The sequence below is a fragment of the Pararge aegeria genome, chromosome 19, assembly GCF_905163445.1.
Source record: "Pararge aegeria chromosome 19, ilParAegt1.1, whole genome shotgun sequence".
NCBI lineage: Eukaryota > Metazoa > Arthropoda > Insecta > Lepidoptera > Nymphalidae > Pararge > Pararge aegeria.
The window spans coordinates 10025917-10042498 of NC_053198.1; the positions used below are offsets into that span (position 1 = coordinate 10025917).

Genomic DNA, 16582 nt, shown 5'->3' on the forward strand with positions numbered 1-16582 from the left:
ACTTAAACCAATTAATAGGCTTTTCATCGCTACGTTTTCTTAGGAGCACCTTTGCTGTCACGAGTAACCAAAGCATTCAAAACGGGCAATATTCTCTATTTAAATATTTCAGTACCTTTGATAGCATTAAGGTCGAACGCAAATTGCGGCCTAAATAATATGGGTGACGTTTATGATTTATACTCTCAATTATTAAGATTTAAAAAGGTTCTTAAGCGGCCGAATTTTATTTCCCAAATATTTAACGCCACATATGGCCTTATTTTGGTGACTGGGTCACTGCACTCCTGCAAAGTTCACAGTATTGATTTTATTGCGCACGCCCGAAAATATAAATGGGAACTTGTGTATGGAAGTGGCCATTGATTTCATTGGCGCGAATAAGTGCTGCACTCACTTCGTTAATACCGTAACCCAGTTAAATGGACTAACGATAAACCATCGATGGTGCCGCAGATCACCTTTTTATGACCAATATTCTTTGATTTGTGTTCTGTGCCAGTAGTAAAATTTACCTAGATACAGAGAAAATAATTAATTTCACTTATATTATGTACTTAACGTTTTTAATAGTGCCTACGACAATTAATGCTATCGCTAAACCTTAAAGACATAAACCAAGTAATAAGTAGGTATTACCCAAATATAAATATAAGCAGCTGTATACTGACATATAAAATACTATTTTAAAAATAATATGATATGTTCAGTAAGAGTTCTGGGGGATTCTACCTTCGCTTGAAGCAGAGTAGAAAATTTCAGTTTATGACATTCCTTGACGTTCTTAAAATAATTATGATTGTTTCATAATTCTACTCTCATTATTTAGGTGATACTACTATAGAAAACCGATGGTAGTAAACTTCCACATCTCATGCAAATTTCTTAGAATTATTGATAGCAAACGAATTTCTTGAAGGCCGAAGTCACCCCTAACCAAAACCTCAATCTCACCTGGTAGGTACTATTTAATTATCCTGTGTCTGTTTTCTCTTTGATTAATATTATTATTGTTTTTTTTTTCTTCTGTAATTATTATTTTATTTTAAAATTATGAGCAAATAGCCTATATCTATCCATACTTAAGATTCGGAATAACAAAATATGAACTAAATATTTTCAAATCTTACTGGCAGTTTCGGAGATTAGAGCATTCATCATATCAACCCATTACCGCCATGCAAGTTTCCTCAAGATGTTTTCACCGTTGAAGCAAGTGATATTGCTAATACTTACTAATCGCTTAGTTATGTGCGTTCTAAGCACACAGAGGTGCGTGGCCAAGGATTCGAACTCGCCCCCCCGAAAGTCTAGCCGAAGTCCTAACCACAAGGCTATCACGGCTTAGAGCGGTCAAATAAACGTTATTATTATTTTAGATTAAGTTAGATTAATAAAGTATTCAGTCAAATACCCATTTACAAACTTAGATATATATGTCTGTTCTACAGGTTTCGCCGAGTTGAAGAAGGATCAGCGAGTTGGTCTAAGAAACTCACAGAGCAAGCACCTAAGTCAATCTGAAAAAGAGTAAGTAAACATAGCTCAAGACCACTCTACGAATTAAAAAGTACTGCCGACGCTTTTCATACTGACGTCGTGTTTGAATTAATTATTTTTCGAATTGAAAGTAAGTTAAGTGGAGTGCGCAGTTTTATACGCTCTTATAAACTAAAGCTTCATGCCAACTTTAAATTATTCTAATGCTACCCAAAAAGCTTGGCATGTAGGTACATCAGGTATCAAAAGAAAATCCTATAATGTTCACTATTATTATAAATGCAATAGTGTGTTTGTTTGGGTGATGTCTCCACACGCCCTTCTAAGCAACCCATTACCTTGAATTTTGGCAAGGAGTTTATTAAAAGGAGAGCAACATAGACTCAGACTTTTTATCCCAGAAAAGTAAACGGTTTACACGGGATTGGCAAAAAAACCGTAATAAAAGCGGACTTACAACGCGATAAAAAGCTAGCATAATAACAACTAACAAGAACAATAATATTCTAAAACTAAATTGATGCTCATCGCAGTCGGTTATGAAGAATATTTTTGATGTGAAACATCTATAGGCGGAGTAAGTGAGGGGAAGTGACCTGATTTTTGGCATGGGGTTCGATCCTCATGACTGGAACATGTTTGCGTGATGAGCACGAATGTTTTTCAGTGCCTGGGTGTTTATTTGTATATTATAAATATCCATTTATATTATTCATAAAAATATTCATCAGTCATCTTAGTACCCATAGCACAAGCTACGCTTACTTTGGGGCTAGATGGCGATGTGTGATTTTTTTTTTATTTATTTAGCAATGCACCCCGTGAAGACATTACCCAATTGCCCAATTCGTTTCCCCGGGGCTGTTAAAAGAATGTATGAACGAGTAATAATTACAACAATAATAACAATAATAATAACAATAACCAAAAATTCAAATTCAAAATAATAATAAAAACAGAACATACAACCATATAATTAATATCTTAGATTACCTACTCTCTAATAACATTTTGATTTGCTTTTGGAGCTGAAGCGGCCTACTCTATTCATAGTCCTAGTAAATTTTTTAATTTATTTATTTTATCTAAATGTATTTATTTCTAAAGGTATTTACACAGAATTGAGAACATACATAATCCTCATTCAGCCATTATTGTGTGAGCATTGTGTCCAAAAACAGTGAAAATGCCCCGCGTACAACTCTCATTACACCCGCGGAATGTTGCTAGCTCACATACTTTTTCTCATTTTACCATTTTACGGTAAACATTTAGGCCTTAGAGGTAAACTTCTCTAAATTTAGATTAGTATGTATCATTATATTATACACCATCTCCCATTGTCCACATTTCAATATCTCCCTAGCCTGGAAGAGAACGCTCTTAAGCGATAATACCGTTTTTTTACCTACCTACATTTAAGGTACATATTGTTGTCTGATAATTAAAACTTTTTGTGGTGTACAATAAAGTAGTTATATACGTGAATATATTGTACATACCTATAACATAAAGTGCTCTTGGATAAGCAGTAAATTAATATAATTATATATTTTACAACTGAGATATTATATCTTCCAGATAGGTAGGCTTCGTTATTAATATCGCTCTCTACCAGGTGAGTTTGTCATAAAAATTAAGGTCATAAACAAAAACAAGGGATGCGATATTAAATAAGAAATCGTAACTCGTAAGAAACAAAAGAAAATGAAACTTTATCTCTTCATAATACGCTACACAAGGTGAGTCAGCTGTATTGTTTGAGCAAACAATATCACGTAATGACAGACGCGACCTCTGTTAGATAATTACCCTAGATGCCGTAGAGCGTCGACCCCGAGCGACTTTGACCCACTTCGTACTCTAATTTCCCATCTCACGCCCCTCTTGTAGACATTAACCGTACACGTAACTTTAGGGAAGCGTTGAGCAAAACTTTTAGAAGAAAGTGGTTATAAAACTTAATGATAACTTTTCTTGTCATTCGAGTACCGGATCATTGCTACTACATTACTTCAAATTTGTTCTTACTGTATGTTAATTTTAAAACTATTTACGTACTTGAACAGATGCGTTTTGACCAGCTGAGAAATAAACTTTTTTGATCGCTTTATTTTCATATTTGAACAATGATGTGATAAAAATGGGTTTAGCAGAGATTCATATGACAATCAGACTGTAATATCTATTTTTAGGTTTTTGATAAAACATGGTCCATCTTGGCGGTAAGGAATCTTTAGTTTTGATGAAAACAAATAATAGTCACTCAACCACTATTTACCTGCTGTCGGTTGGTTTTTAGGTAGTCTTCTAGCTGTGTTTTCTATTAGCTATTTCCTAATAGAAAACACAGGTACCACGCGAGTACCTCACTCATAGACGTAACCTCCCCTCCCGTACGTATTTTTATTTTACCGCTAGGCTTAGTGGTTCAGTTCGAACCCCGGCACGCAACTATAACTCTTCAAAATTCCATTGTGAATAAAATTTCTTCAAATTTCAATTTTTCTGGGAGGAGACATTTAATAGGTTGCTAATGACGTAGATCATCGTCATGAAGGCCAAATATCACCATGTAAATGTAAAAACAAATCTTTATTATCACTAGCATGGTAAATATTACCCTTAAAGCCCAACATCTATTATATGAGCAGCCTAGTGGGTATATGCTCAACACCCCTCTTCCCTACGATGATGACGTAACGAAAATAAAAGACCCAATTTGTACAACCATTTAAAGATAAAGAAGATTTTTTCAGTATTTCGTGTAACAAATAACAATTGTTTTGTTTCCTAATTGTCTTTTTCTGAAAGAGCGTTTAACAATTCGACGTTTTCTTTTAAAGACATTTTCACGAGTTCGCAGAAGCAATCCAAATAACGTGTCTACAAATACCTACCTACGCAATACAAATTATTTACCCTTACTAAATATTTGCTGACACATTTTTGTACAATGAGAGAGTTTCGCAGTAGAAATGTTTCATTTTTAACCTAAGTACTACGTGTATTCTTATGGATATTTATTTATCTGTCAAGAATTTCTCTGAGCAACTAGCAAGCCCGTGTTTTAAAAGTCGGATCGTCCGTGGCTGTTTTGTGAATTCTTTTTAAGAGGACCCTCTATTATCGATACTGAAGCCAAAACTGTATTTTTTTGCATTGTCGTCTGTCTGTTATCTTGGCCGCCGTGCAATTGCATTTAATCAATAGCTTATAAGATTCCACTGCTTGACTAAAAACCTCCCTGGGTTGCCCATAATCAAAACGCTGGTTTCATTATGCGAAATGGTAAAGAGTTTTTTTTTGTCACGAAGGAATAATTTGTTAGGAGATAATAACCAATTAAAATTACAGGACGTACGGCTACGTCTATGAGTAAGGCGTAGTTCGACCCTCAATAAACGCGGGCGAGATCTTGGAGCACAGCTTGTTTAATAACATAAACTATATAAAATAATTTTTTAGAAACTTACAGATTGATTATTAGTATAGTTTCATTACTTCACCTAATTCTCTGTTTAAATGTTGTGTTGTAAGGCCATAAATGTACGATATCTATAAACAAATATTCGTAACTCATTCTCGTTACGCTTATATTTCGAAATCCGCCTGACAAAGTTTACTCACGCGATGTTTTCATTCCATTATGCCTCTTTATCAGCGGCTTGTGAGAAGTTCAGGATAATAACATTAAGTACCTACGTGACGAGTATAATTTTTTGTGCTATTCTTACTGAAAAAGAGTTTTATTATTTTTGCGATTATACTGATTCTTGGATTTACGGAAAGTGATATTTCGGATTGGGTCACCAGGGGCTTACTTCTATCGTATTAAGCAATTTTTTTATATGGTTAGTATTTAAATAATACCGAAACTGCTATTATCATCATAACAACCAATTACCGGCCCACTACAGGGCACGGGTCTCCTCGCACAGTGAGAAGGGATTAAGGCCGTAGTCCACCACGCTGGCCTAGAGCGGATTGGTGGACTCCACACACCTTTGAGAAAATTATGTAGAACTCTCAGGCATGCAGGTTTCCTTACGATTTTTTCCTTCACATTTGAAGGAAGTGATATTTTAATTACTTAAAACGCAAATAACTTACAAAAGTTAGAGGTGCGTGCTTGGATTCTAACCCGGCCCTCCGAAAGTGAAGTCGAGCTCCTGGCCACTGCCCACTATCACCGTTTTTTTCACTGCTACAGTATAATTCTTAATTAACTGCTTTTAGCCATAGTACTAGGCCCATGGCATAAAGAAATATTCAGAAGCTGCAGGAAATTGGCGTTTTCCACTCCCGTGCCTCGAAGGGCATTATCATTTACATGCAAAAATAATTGTTTAAACCCGCTAACCTGATTTTAACCCTTGGTGGTTTTAGTTTGCAGCGACCCTGCTAACTGAGTCCAAGGCCGTGGGTTTGATTCCCACTACTGGAAAATGTTTTGTGTGATGAGCATGAATGTTTTTCAGTGTCTGGGTGTTTATATGTATATTCTAAGTATTTATGTATATTATTCATAAAAATATTCATCAGTCATCTTTGTACCCATTACACAAGCTAAGCGTAGCTTGTGTTTGGGCCTAGATGGCGGTGTGTGTATTGTCGTAGTATATTTATTTATTTTATTTATTTATCCTCCAAATGCCTCTCTACTAAGCCAGAGAAGACCTGTGCCAGCAGTGGAATGTTATTAAGCTGATGAACTCCTACTTATGCTTTAAGTATAAGTATATACAGCTAAATTAACATTTGGTATGCATTCTATTTTCAGGATGCCCTGACGCTTGTACCATCCTTTAATAATAAATTGATTAGAACGAATTAAATAATTAATTGATAACAACTGACACTTAGTTTGCACTGTGTTACAGTAATTCTGTAAAGTCGGTTAATAATTGATATCTGGCACATATCAAATAACATCTTAATATATATAAATCTCCTGTCACGATGTTTGTCCGCGATGGAGTCCTAAACTACTTAACCGATTTTGAATTAAATGGGCACACCGTGAGCAGTCTGGTCCAACTTAAGAGATAGGATAGCTTAGATCTTTAATTATAGTCGCAATTTTATTTTATTGCAAATTATTTGTCTATAATTGATTGACAGTCACATGTTATATATATATATATATATATTATATATATATATATACTACTATAATCATTTAAGGCTTAGCGATACTGAATACTTTAAAAACAAAATCAAACGCAGACGAAGTCGCGGGCAACAGCTAGTATTTTATTAAATTGATTATGATTTTGACGATTGTGCTAATAATTCTTATTTAATAAAAGAAAAGTTTGCAAGCATTCATGGTACACGGTATTTTGATATAATACGAGGGCATTTTGTGTAAACTTCAGTCTTGTATCATCTCAGACAATGCAAATACACCTCATGGTGTTTAAGTTGTTATCGACTGTTACTTATGCGATGTATAAACAAAAGCGCTATTAATGTGAACAATACTTCAATTAAAGTTAAAGAACAAATATTCACTGCGTTAAAATTCTAGGTAGTTGTAAACAAGTGAACGTTAAAATGTCGACAGTTTACAAAGTTTTCCGTATTACACCGTTGGTCCCAAGTCTGTAAAATATTTCAACTAAGTTTTACATTTACAAAGTGTTCACATAAACTGGTTTGTCGATTTTGGAGAATTTTCATATTATTAGATACATTTGCAATTACTACAACAGTATACGATAGTCAGTCATACCAGTCTCTTTCTAGAGTGAAATAAAACCGATCGAGAGCGAGCTATTTAAGTAAGATGATAGTAGGCTAATCTGTTAATTTGCTTTACGACAGTTTTACAAACCCATATATCTAATTCATTTGTACATAACATCGCGCCGGAACGCTAAATTGCTTGACGCCACGTCATTGTCAGTTGAGTGGTAACTAGCCATGTCCGAAGCCAGACCGAACCAGATTTATTTCTTTGGAAACTTCGTAGATTACCGAAAGTAAGTTTCCTTTAGGAAACTATTCATTACCAATAGCGATCAGAATTAAATGAACTCATACACTACGCAGCGTCATACCAGAACACTTAATTGTTAGGCAATATGTCTTCAATGGTAACTAACACCAACGAAGTCGTCAAAATAAACAAAATTGACTGGACTATTCCTTTAATTTGGTGTTATCATCATCATCATCCTCATCATCGACATCATCATATCAACCCATTACCGGCGTACTAAAGGTGCGTACTAGGAGTCGAACTTGGCGCCCCGAAAGTGAAGCCGACTAGCCACTGGGCTATCACAGCTTCTAGGTGTCAAATGGAATGCGTATTTCTGTTGTCATACCGATATTTACTACTAATAACATATACTCGTAGGTCGAGTTCTGCTTATTGACACAACAATGATACCCTCATTAAAAATAAAACATTTCATAATAAGGCTTCGTATCATATAGCTTACTCAACTCACCCCAAGAATTTTACCATGAAAGCAAAATAATTACATTTATTTTTCGTACCTCCGTCATTGTAATAAAGGTTATTTTAGCGCGTACTGTTTCGGGTTTTTATTAACATTGTCCAGCGATATCGCACAGAGAGCTTCCCAATTACAGCCCGAGGGATTCCAAATAACATACGAGTACCTACTCGAATTATTTCCCCGTATATCGTTCCTTTATCCGAAGCTCTGCTAATTACAAACACACGAGTTTCGAATGTTTTCTAACGGCTAAAGTATTCCAAATACAGCAAAATAGCTTCAAAAAACATAGTATTATGTTCCATTCCTACGAACGCTGAATGTTTGTCACTTTTATTTATCTCTTAAATTTGTCTAACTTAAATGATTTAACCAGAAATTAAACTGGAATCTAAATAACAAAGGTATTATTTTCCACCGTTATGAAGAACGTCGCTAAATTAATTTGTACTTAGTTACCTAACCATAATGAGGTCGGGGGTTTACCTATTATAGAACGTTAAATTATAAAGGGCACTGTACGTCATTGCAGCAAAGTTTTAACTGTAATATTTGTACAGTCCAAGCAAATGAAAACTTGTAGACGGAAAATTGTTTGTAAATGCGAAAAGTTTGTAGAAACTCTTGAATATGACAAAGTTGGAAACAACGGTGTAGTACGGGAGGAGTTTTAAATGCAAACTGTTATAGAAAGTGTCGATTTTTAATGAAACACGAAGCCTAAGCAAAAACAATCTTCATGGTGACGTATTTCCGCTGTTAGTTAGTTAACTCTCGTCACATTTTAAACAAAATAAATCAGGAGCCTTCAACTTTTATTTTTAGACTTTTCAAAGAGATGACGTTTGACATTTGTAACGTTGATACTCAGATCTTTGATTGGTAAACTCAACTATTTATTTCGTTCATGATTAACTGCCTGTATCGGCTGTTGCTATGCATTGTTACAAAAAAAATAACTACAAAATCGAATCTAAAATAAATGAAAAATTATGTAAAGTTGTTACTTTTGATCGGCTCATAAACACGGTAGGTAAAATTATTATAATATGTTATTGAAGTCTTTCATATTAATTTTTATAATGAGAAAATTGTTGGATATTATTTTACAGAGTAATAAAACAAAATCTCCGCAGAAAATCTTCCTTTGTTACTATTGTCTTTTATTTAGATCAACATCAGAAATTGTTATTTATTCGTTTATGCTCAATCAGTTTGTAACCTGTTTGAAAAGCTTCAAATAGAAGCTTTTCGTTGTGTTTACAAAAAACATTTATTATTTCCTATTAAGGTAGCGTTTGAGAATGGAAGAAGCATCTTCCTTTTAAAAATAATAAGATTCTTACTTCTTGTTATTTTGAAGAACTCTTCTCGAGGCGCTCGTCTATAATAGAAGGCAAACATTGTCGAGCTTTTCACATTCCAATATGTAGGAGAACTTAAAAATATTTGACTTGGCGTTTATCATCACGCATGACCTATTTGAGATCGGATATTTTGATTCGAACGTTGAAGACTGTAAAAAAACTTTGATGTTGCGATGACTAGGGTTCTTTTGTTTTGATTTTGATGCCCACGCTAAAACGATAGGGTGTTATAACTTATAAGTTTGACGTGTGTGTGTGTGTGTATGTGTGTTGTGTCGCGGCATCGTAGTTCCCAAACGGATAAACCGATTTTGATTTAGTTTTTTTTTTTGTTTCAAAGGTGGATAAGGTGGGAGCATTCTTAGGTTTGTTTGACGAAAATCGGTCCAACATAGCCGCCGCTACAAAATGGCAAATTAAATTTTTTTCACAACTGCCTCAATGTGGGTATCAAATGAAAGACTTGGCTTGCCTAGTAGAATAGTGTACATTATATTAAAAAAAACTCACGATTTTCGAAGCCGTAGGTTTTATTAAAATTTTTATTTTCGTTTTTTGCTCCGATCCGTTAAATGAAATGACATATTATCATCGTCTTCTCGTCCGCTTGTACGTCGAAAGCATCAAAGTGCAGAACTTTTATCATTGTTAATCTCTTAACTTCATGTAGTTTTTCTCCTGCTCTTTAAGTAGATCAGCTCTAACACAACTTTCTAATTCATATTCAAATATGTGCTGTCGCATTAAAACATACTTATCCATTCCAGTTCTAAGTTCTTCATAGGTAAGTACTCTTTAGGAAAATTCGTTTTCGGAAAATCGAAGTGAAAGAAGAAAATTTGTTTTTATGTATGGCACTTGGAATAAGCTCAATCTTTTTCAACAGCGTGATCATTAAATAAATATACCTTTTCGTGATTATATTTTTTCCAGCAAATATTTAATTTCTTGCAAACGCTAACTTATAAGCGGATGCCCGCGACTTCGTCTGCGCAGTTTTAAAAATTTCCCCTGCGATTAAGAAGTTTTCCCACAGTACCGATGCCAAACACAGCAACACACGTAATAATCCGGATCGACAACGGTTCAACGTGCTCCACTGTGACAGGCTTTGGAAAACAATTTCCAAACTCCGGGCTGATACTTTATTTACAGAAAATCCAAATACCTAATTTTTAGGACCGCAGATCGTGTAATGAATTTGTTTGTTTCGACAGGAACATCTGCAGAGAGAACGAAACTGGGAGAATAAAATGCGATGTTTTAAAAAAGCAGCAGCGAATCTCCAGGAGTCTACGTAAGTCAACATTTATATGGTTCATTTTCCGTCTCTGCAAATTTTACATACTAGTATTATTTCGGACCGGCTTCTTTTTCAATTGTTAATATATACACAAGTCCTTTTTGTATTTTCTGCTTGCTCTTCTTCGGTGAAAAGTATTTCAATCATCCGTAATAAAGTATGTAAATTGATATTATACATTATCGGTAAAATATATGAAGCAAAATACAGTGTTTTAAAGTAAAGTGAGGATAACGAACCATACATAAAAGTACCGAGTAATGGAGCTCTTTGTTCACCAAGGTAGGTCATAACTCTTAATGTAAGACATAAGTTCGCTTCGGGACTGGAAGCAGAAACTTATAAGACTTTACAAAGTCCAGAAGATATCTCTTTTTACTGAAACACTAAAGAACTGCGGTGGATGGCATAGTGAGCTTATTATCCGCTAAAACATAATAACTTTAGAAGTAGCAGAGTTTTTTGTGACAGAGCTCGTCCTAGGAACTACTACCACCAAGCTTATTCCTGCCAGTAAGCTAAGGCGTGGTTGCCGGTTTAATGAAAGGCGGCTTAGTACTTACTCCTCAGATTTATAGACATAGGGCGTCTTGTTGCAAGACGTGTTCCTTGAATGCCCTGCGAAATGTTGCTCTGTAAAATAGGCGATGGTTTACGACTTACCATCAAGTGGGCCAAGAGCTTGGTCCGTCAATTATACCTAAAAACAAGGTTAGGTACGAAAAAGTATCGACGCTTTTCCTGCGTAAAATTTCTTCTAACTTAGTAGCTTAACTGGCCCACTCATTAAAGTTACTTTTAGACATTGGCCGCGTATTGTAAGTCGAAAGTCGTGTGATGCAAATTATTTGTATTGGTTTGGTTTATTCATTATATTCCCAGAATACCTTCAAGATCTAAGAAATCGCCTTTTCATGTCCTATAGTGAAGGTTATTTTTACACCAAATAGACAATCCGATTAATAACGATTGCGTTGCGAAAAATGCGCGCATTCGTGTAAGCGTTGCCAGTAGGATGAAAATTGGACGCCGCGGTGCGGTGGTTTCCTTTAGCCATTTCTGAACATTGTCAAGCCGTGTTTTTTTTACGCTATTGATATCAATGTCAAGTGTGAATTGTAGTGAGACGAACACTGCATAACTAACTACTATATATTCTTATTTGTAAGACACTAAAAAACATTCATACACCTCAGCAAAATGAAGTTAAATTAATATTAGTAAATACCCACAAAATAACAGAACCATAAAGCCATGAACTCATTCAGCCATTATTGCATGCATTGCATTGGATCCTAAAACAGTGATAGGTGGTATAGCCCCGCGCTTCATATCCGCGGAGTGTTGGTAGCTTTCCCATTTTTTGGTAAACTTTTAGAACAGTAGTGGTAAAATAATTACTGTCAACTGGTAAATGGAACTAAGTGCTAAACGCCTGTTCGAGTAACACTACTAAAGCAGAGTGGTTTTGATGCTTCAATATTATTCGAGCACACGGTTTCTGTATGTTATTAATTCTGTGAAAATAACCATTGTTTACTCTTACCCGTGTATATGCAAAGGAAACAAACCGTGACATGTTTGGCCAGTTTGCGTTATTTGAGTTAAACAACATTTACCTCAATTATGCAAAACAATATTATGTTGCAGAATGAAACTCCAGTGAATATTTTTGTGCGTCGCAACAGTTCGCATAAATTCCGATATGAATCATCACGCTATGCACGTGAAGTTCTAGCTGGAACTTCTGAAAGCGAATAATAAAACCATGTATGAAGTGTTTTGCATGGTAAAACGAATAATCAAGAGTCTACAATCTTTTGACCTACGAGTATACAAAAAAAAATGGAATGTATCCAACAAAAATATTTTAATTGGACCCTCGACGTCCATGCGAAATAGATATCGAATTGAACAAACCATATATATTTTGTGTTATATTTTTTTCCCCGCGATTTTATTGAACACGTAATCTGTAGTGTATGTAGAGCTTTTTTTTTTTTCTTTTGTACGTTCCTAAATCAAACTTTCAAACGCAAAAGGATATTCAATTTCGCATACAAAACCATCCAAAACCCATAAATGAGGGTAATATTGTTTGTAGAGGAAATCCGAAGAGGTCGCAATGCCCTAATATAGGGTACATCTCACAAAATGAAAGTATAATCAAAAGGCCTATTGTTAGCAAGAAATAATATTTCCACGCGCGAACGGCTAAAATGGGTTTCTTCTAGCCACCAAGGAACAAATATATTGCGATTTGCTCCTTCATTTTCTCGCAAGGTATTTTATTGCTTTGGGGGTCTCTCATAAATTCCGTACTCACTCAGAGAGAAAAATAAGGCCTCGGCTCGTCGTAAATTGTTGCGAAAAATAATTCTTATTACTTGGTTGTTATCGCTTGTTAACATTATTTTATACTAGCTGTTGCCTGCGACTTCGTCCGCGATGAAATTTTTATTTGCCCTGAAATTTAAAAAAAAATCCCGGGACTGCCTACGCCTATCTCGACAAAATCAGTCCCATGATTTAACGTTAAAAGGTAGCAATCAGACGAAAACTCATACCCTTAAGTTTATACTATTGCATCTGATTTATAAAAGCGATGTATAAAAAAAATCCTGAAAAGTACTCCTAAAATTTAGTTGCGCGCACCCTTTGAGCTTGAGAAAATCTCCAATGGTAGACACCATGCCCTACTACAGAAAGAAAGCTACCGGCTATCTATGCTTTAAAAGACACTTATTCTCTAAATTTCAGGTTCGTTGACTTAATAATAATAAAAAAAACAGCGAAAACGTTTACCCCTATTTCACCACCCTTGAGGGGAGAGTTTCCAAAATAATTTATATAGATTTTTATTATTTAAACCGGATAACATAGTTGCATATTTCCACGTATCTAACCTACGTGATTTAAAAAAAAAGTATTTTGTTCTGAAACGTATCTACTTATGTTATTCTTTCTTATCTTATTCTCTCTCTTCAATTTTTGGTACTTTTATATACTTTTTCCCCAACACCCATATTATTTATTTCAACATTTTTCGCTTTGGAAACTTTGGAGATAAAATTGGGGGAATGGTGATCTTTCATAAAATACAATACATAGTTTATCGAAGTCATTTCATATTGTTGCTCCTCCTATTGTAATAAACATAATTATTTTAATAATTAAAACTCTATTTACGGTTGAGAGAAAAGAACAAAGTCGCAGTTGGTTCACACAGAGAAAGAAAAAGTCCAGGATATTAGAAAATGATTTATTTCCCAGGACGCACGTAACAACCCGAAGGTTGGTCTTCTATCTGCAAATGGCAATAGGTTGCCGAATTTTTTATGCACAAACGACTGTGCAGACGTAGTACCTAATGTTTGATTCTTTTTACTTTTGGGGCTCGGATATTTCTTCATCGATATTGTAAATAATTCGTGTACTGTGGTTTCGGTAAAAGCTTTTAGTTTCTTGTTTAAGAACTATAGTAAAAGGACGTTTTACGTGAATTTGACGGGATCAATTTTTCGAGTCCATTTCGGACTAGCGGTAACTTCACTAAGATGTATCTTTCCAAATTGGAATAGTTTTCCGGATATTTCCTACTGGCATCCATCTTTGTACGGGGCGGGTGTCATAGGGTGGCTGGGTGGGGCTGACTTTTTTGATTTTCATACGTTAAAATTGGATTTCGGAAAAATCTATTGTTGCGAGGCAAAACTTGTAGCTTAGTTTGTTACGGCAGGCCATTTTTCTCTTTAATTGAATGTTTGAAACTATTCTACGTTCAATCAATAATGAAGAACTGTATTGCATGAATGTTATAATACCTTCAGAATTATTAGGTACTAAAACATTACATGTATCATGTATGTGCATTTTTGGGCCAGCAATCATAACTTATAATTACTTCAAATCTATCTAAATACGATATTTGAAAACGCTGTAATTAGGTTGTATGTTAATTTTGACTTGAAAAGTTATTTTAACGTCAGATAATCCATTTACTAACTGTGATTTGCTGCAGCCGCCTGCATATAATAATTTTATCACGAACACTTACGAGCAAGTTCCTATACTCACCAGAAATAAGGTGCTCGTTAGCGAAGACAACTACCGGCTGTAGCATCAAACGAACAGTCTGAGCTTGTTGTATAGATAGATATGTTTTTTAATAGTAAGTAATAAGTTTATTTCAATTAACAGTTACACAGTAAATTAAAAATAGTAGAGAATAAGGCAAACAAAAGGTAATGTGTATCGTGAAACCCAAATTCGATAATACTGCTATAGTGCAAGACTGAGTCGCAGTTATTATCGCCCATCTCTGGAGCGAGAACCATACACTTAAATTAATTCTAGTGAGATGAATAAAAATGGAAACCTAAAAACCTTTTGAATTAAATTCAATTGAAAGCATTGATATTATACTCTTTATTCGTTACAAAGTAACTCGACAGATATCTATCTGATGATATCTATCTCTAATAGTAGAGCATTTTGTGCATTTTCCGTACAGAAAAATTTCAGACATGCAAAGGACACGTCCTAAAAGGTGGTTATCTGTGGTTTTTTTTTATTAACGATAGGCCAGCGTTTGACGACAATCATGCCCGTCTAGGTTGGAGCACGCTTGCCTAGAAAAAGCCTATTCACTCTAGCCTTGAAGGAACTCAAATTATACGTGGCAGGAAACACAGTAGCCGGGAGGGCGTTCCACATCTTAGCGGCACGTATCAGAAACCATCAACCTGTGTTAAGCCTCATGTGCCCGTAATTACAGCGGCAACCACGCCATTTAGACAGGAAAACTGCTGTTTGGCGGCGGAAGACAGTAAAGCGGTAGTTCTTCCGCGGATGAGCTCTGTCACAAAAAGTATATAAATATATCCCTATCCCTATCCCTACTCCTACTAATATTATAAATGTGAAACTAAGTTTGTTTGTTACGCTTTCACTTAAAAACTACTGAACCGATCATCATGAAACTTTGGGAACATATTCATGAAGGTAATAGAAGTAATAAAGAATACTTTTTATCCCGAAATTAAACTCAGTTCCTTTGGGAGAGGTGATGAAAAAGTTTAACGATTTTACACAAGGGCTATATAAAAAATTATAGAAATGTTCTTCGTTAACCTTTAATGCGATTTCGATGCGTCCTATAATGATTACTATTTTTTTTAAGTGATAGGAGGAGCTGAGACTGATAGGAAGGCCAGACAATTCTTTTCAGATATTGTTTATGCGAATAGTTTTTTTTTTCATAAGAATAAACAACTTAAAAATTTCAGCACAACTACACCTAAATATAATGTCCATGTGTCTCAAAAAACAAAAACAAACGCAGACGAAGTCGCAGGCAACAGCTAGTATACACATATATTTATACATACATATGTATAGATATATATAAATACATTGGTATATACCATAAATATGTAATAAACACTTAGTATAATATATGGCAATTAGTAGAGTTTATCAGTACGACCTTTGACAAATTAAGTTTGGCGATGAGAAATCACACTGATTGTTTGAGACTCTTTGCATTTATAAAGGCTGACTGATCAACTTACCAGGAGTATATAACAAAGATAAGACAGGTCCATAGAAACTTCGTTTATGCCGACGTCTGTGGATGCTGTTGGCTGTAAATTTTTTGCTCGCTCACGATTTACGGGGTTATAAATTCTGAACGGATGCGGATAGTAAAACGAAAAAGTGAGTGAATTTTTCAGCGGGACCTAAATTCTGCATGACCTTTATAGGATACCGTTGGCGACAACGTAGTTTTATTGCCTACCCTCTACTCGTAAAAATTTCTCAAAGCAACTTGTGTAACATACACGATGTAGAAGTATTTTAGTTTGCGACAGTTGCTTGCAGGTTTTAAAATTTGTGGTACAAAATTGGGAAAGACATGCGCCGCTTTTTGTTCGCAT

At 35.0% G+C, this 16582-nt stretch overlaps 1 protein-coding gene across 1 annotated transcript in view; it reads left to right on the plus strand.

Annotated features, from left to right (window-relative positions):
- The first annotated feature begins 1457 nt into the window (after positions 1-1457).
- LOC120632076 (Down syndrome cell adhesion molecule-like protein Dscam2) overlaps positions 1458-16582 on the plus strand; it is a 52611-nt gene continuing 37486 nt past the window's right edge. The window contains exons 1-2 of the mRNA XM_039901852.1: positions 1458-1530; positions 10558-10637. The gene's annotated coding sequence lies outside the window, so the exon portion shown is untranslated. The remainder of the gene's footprint in view (positions 1531-10557; positions 10638-16582) is intronic.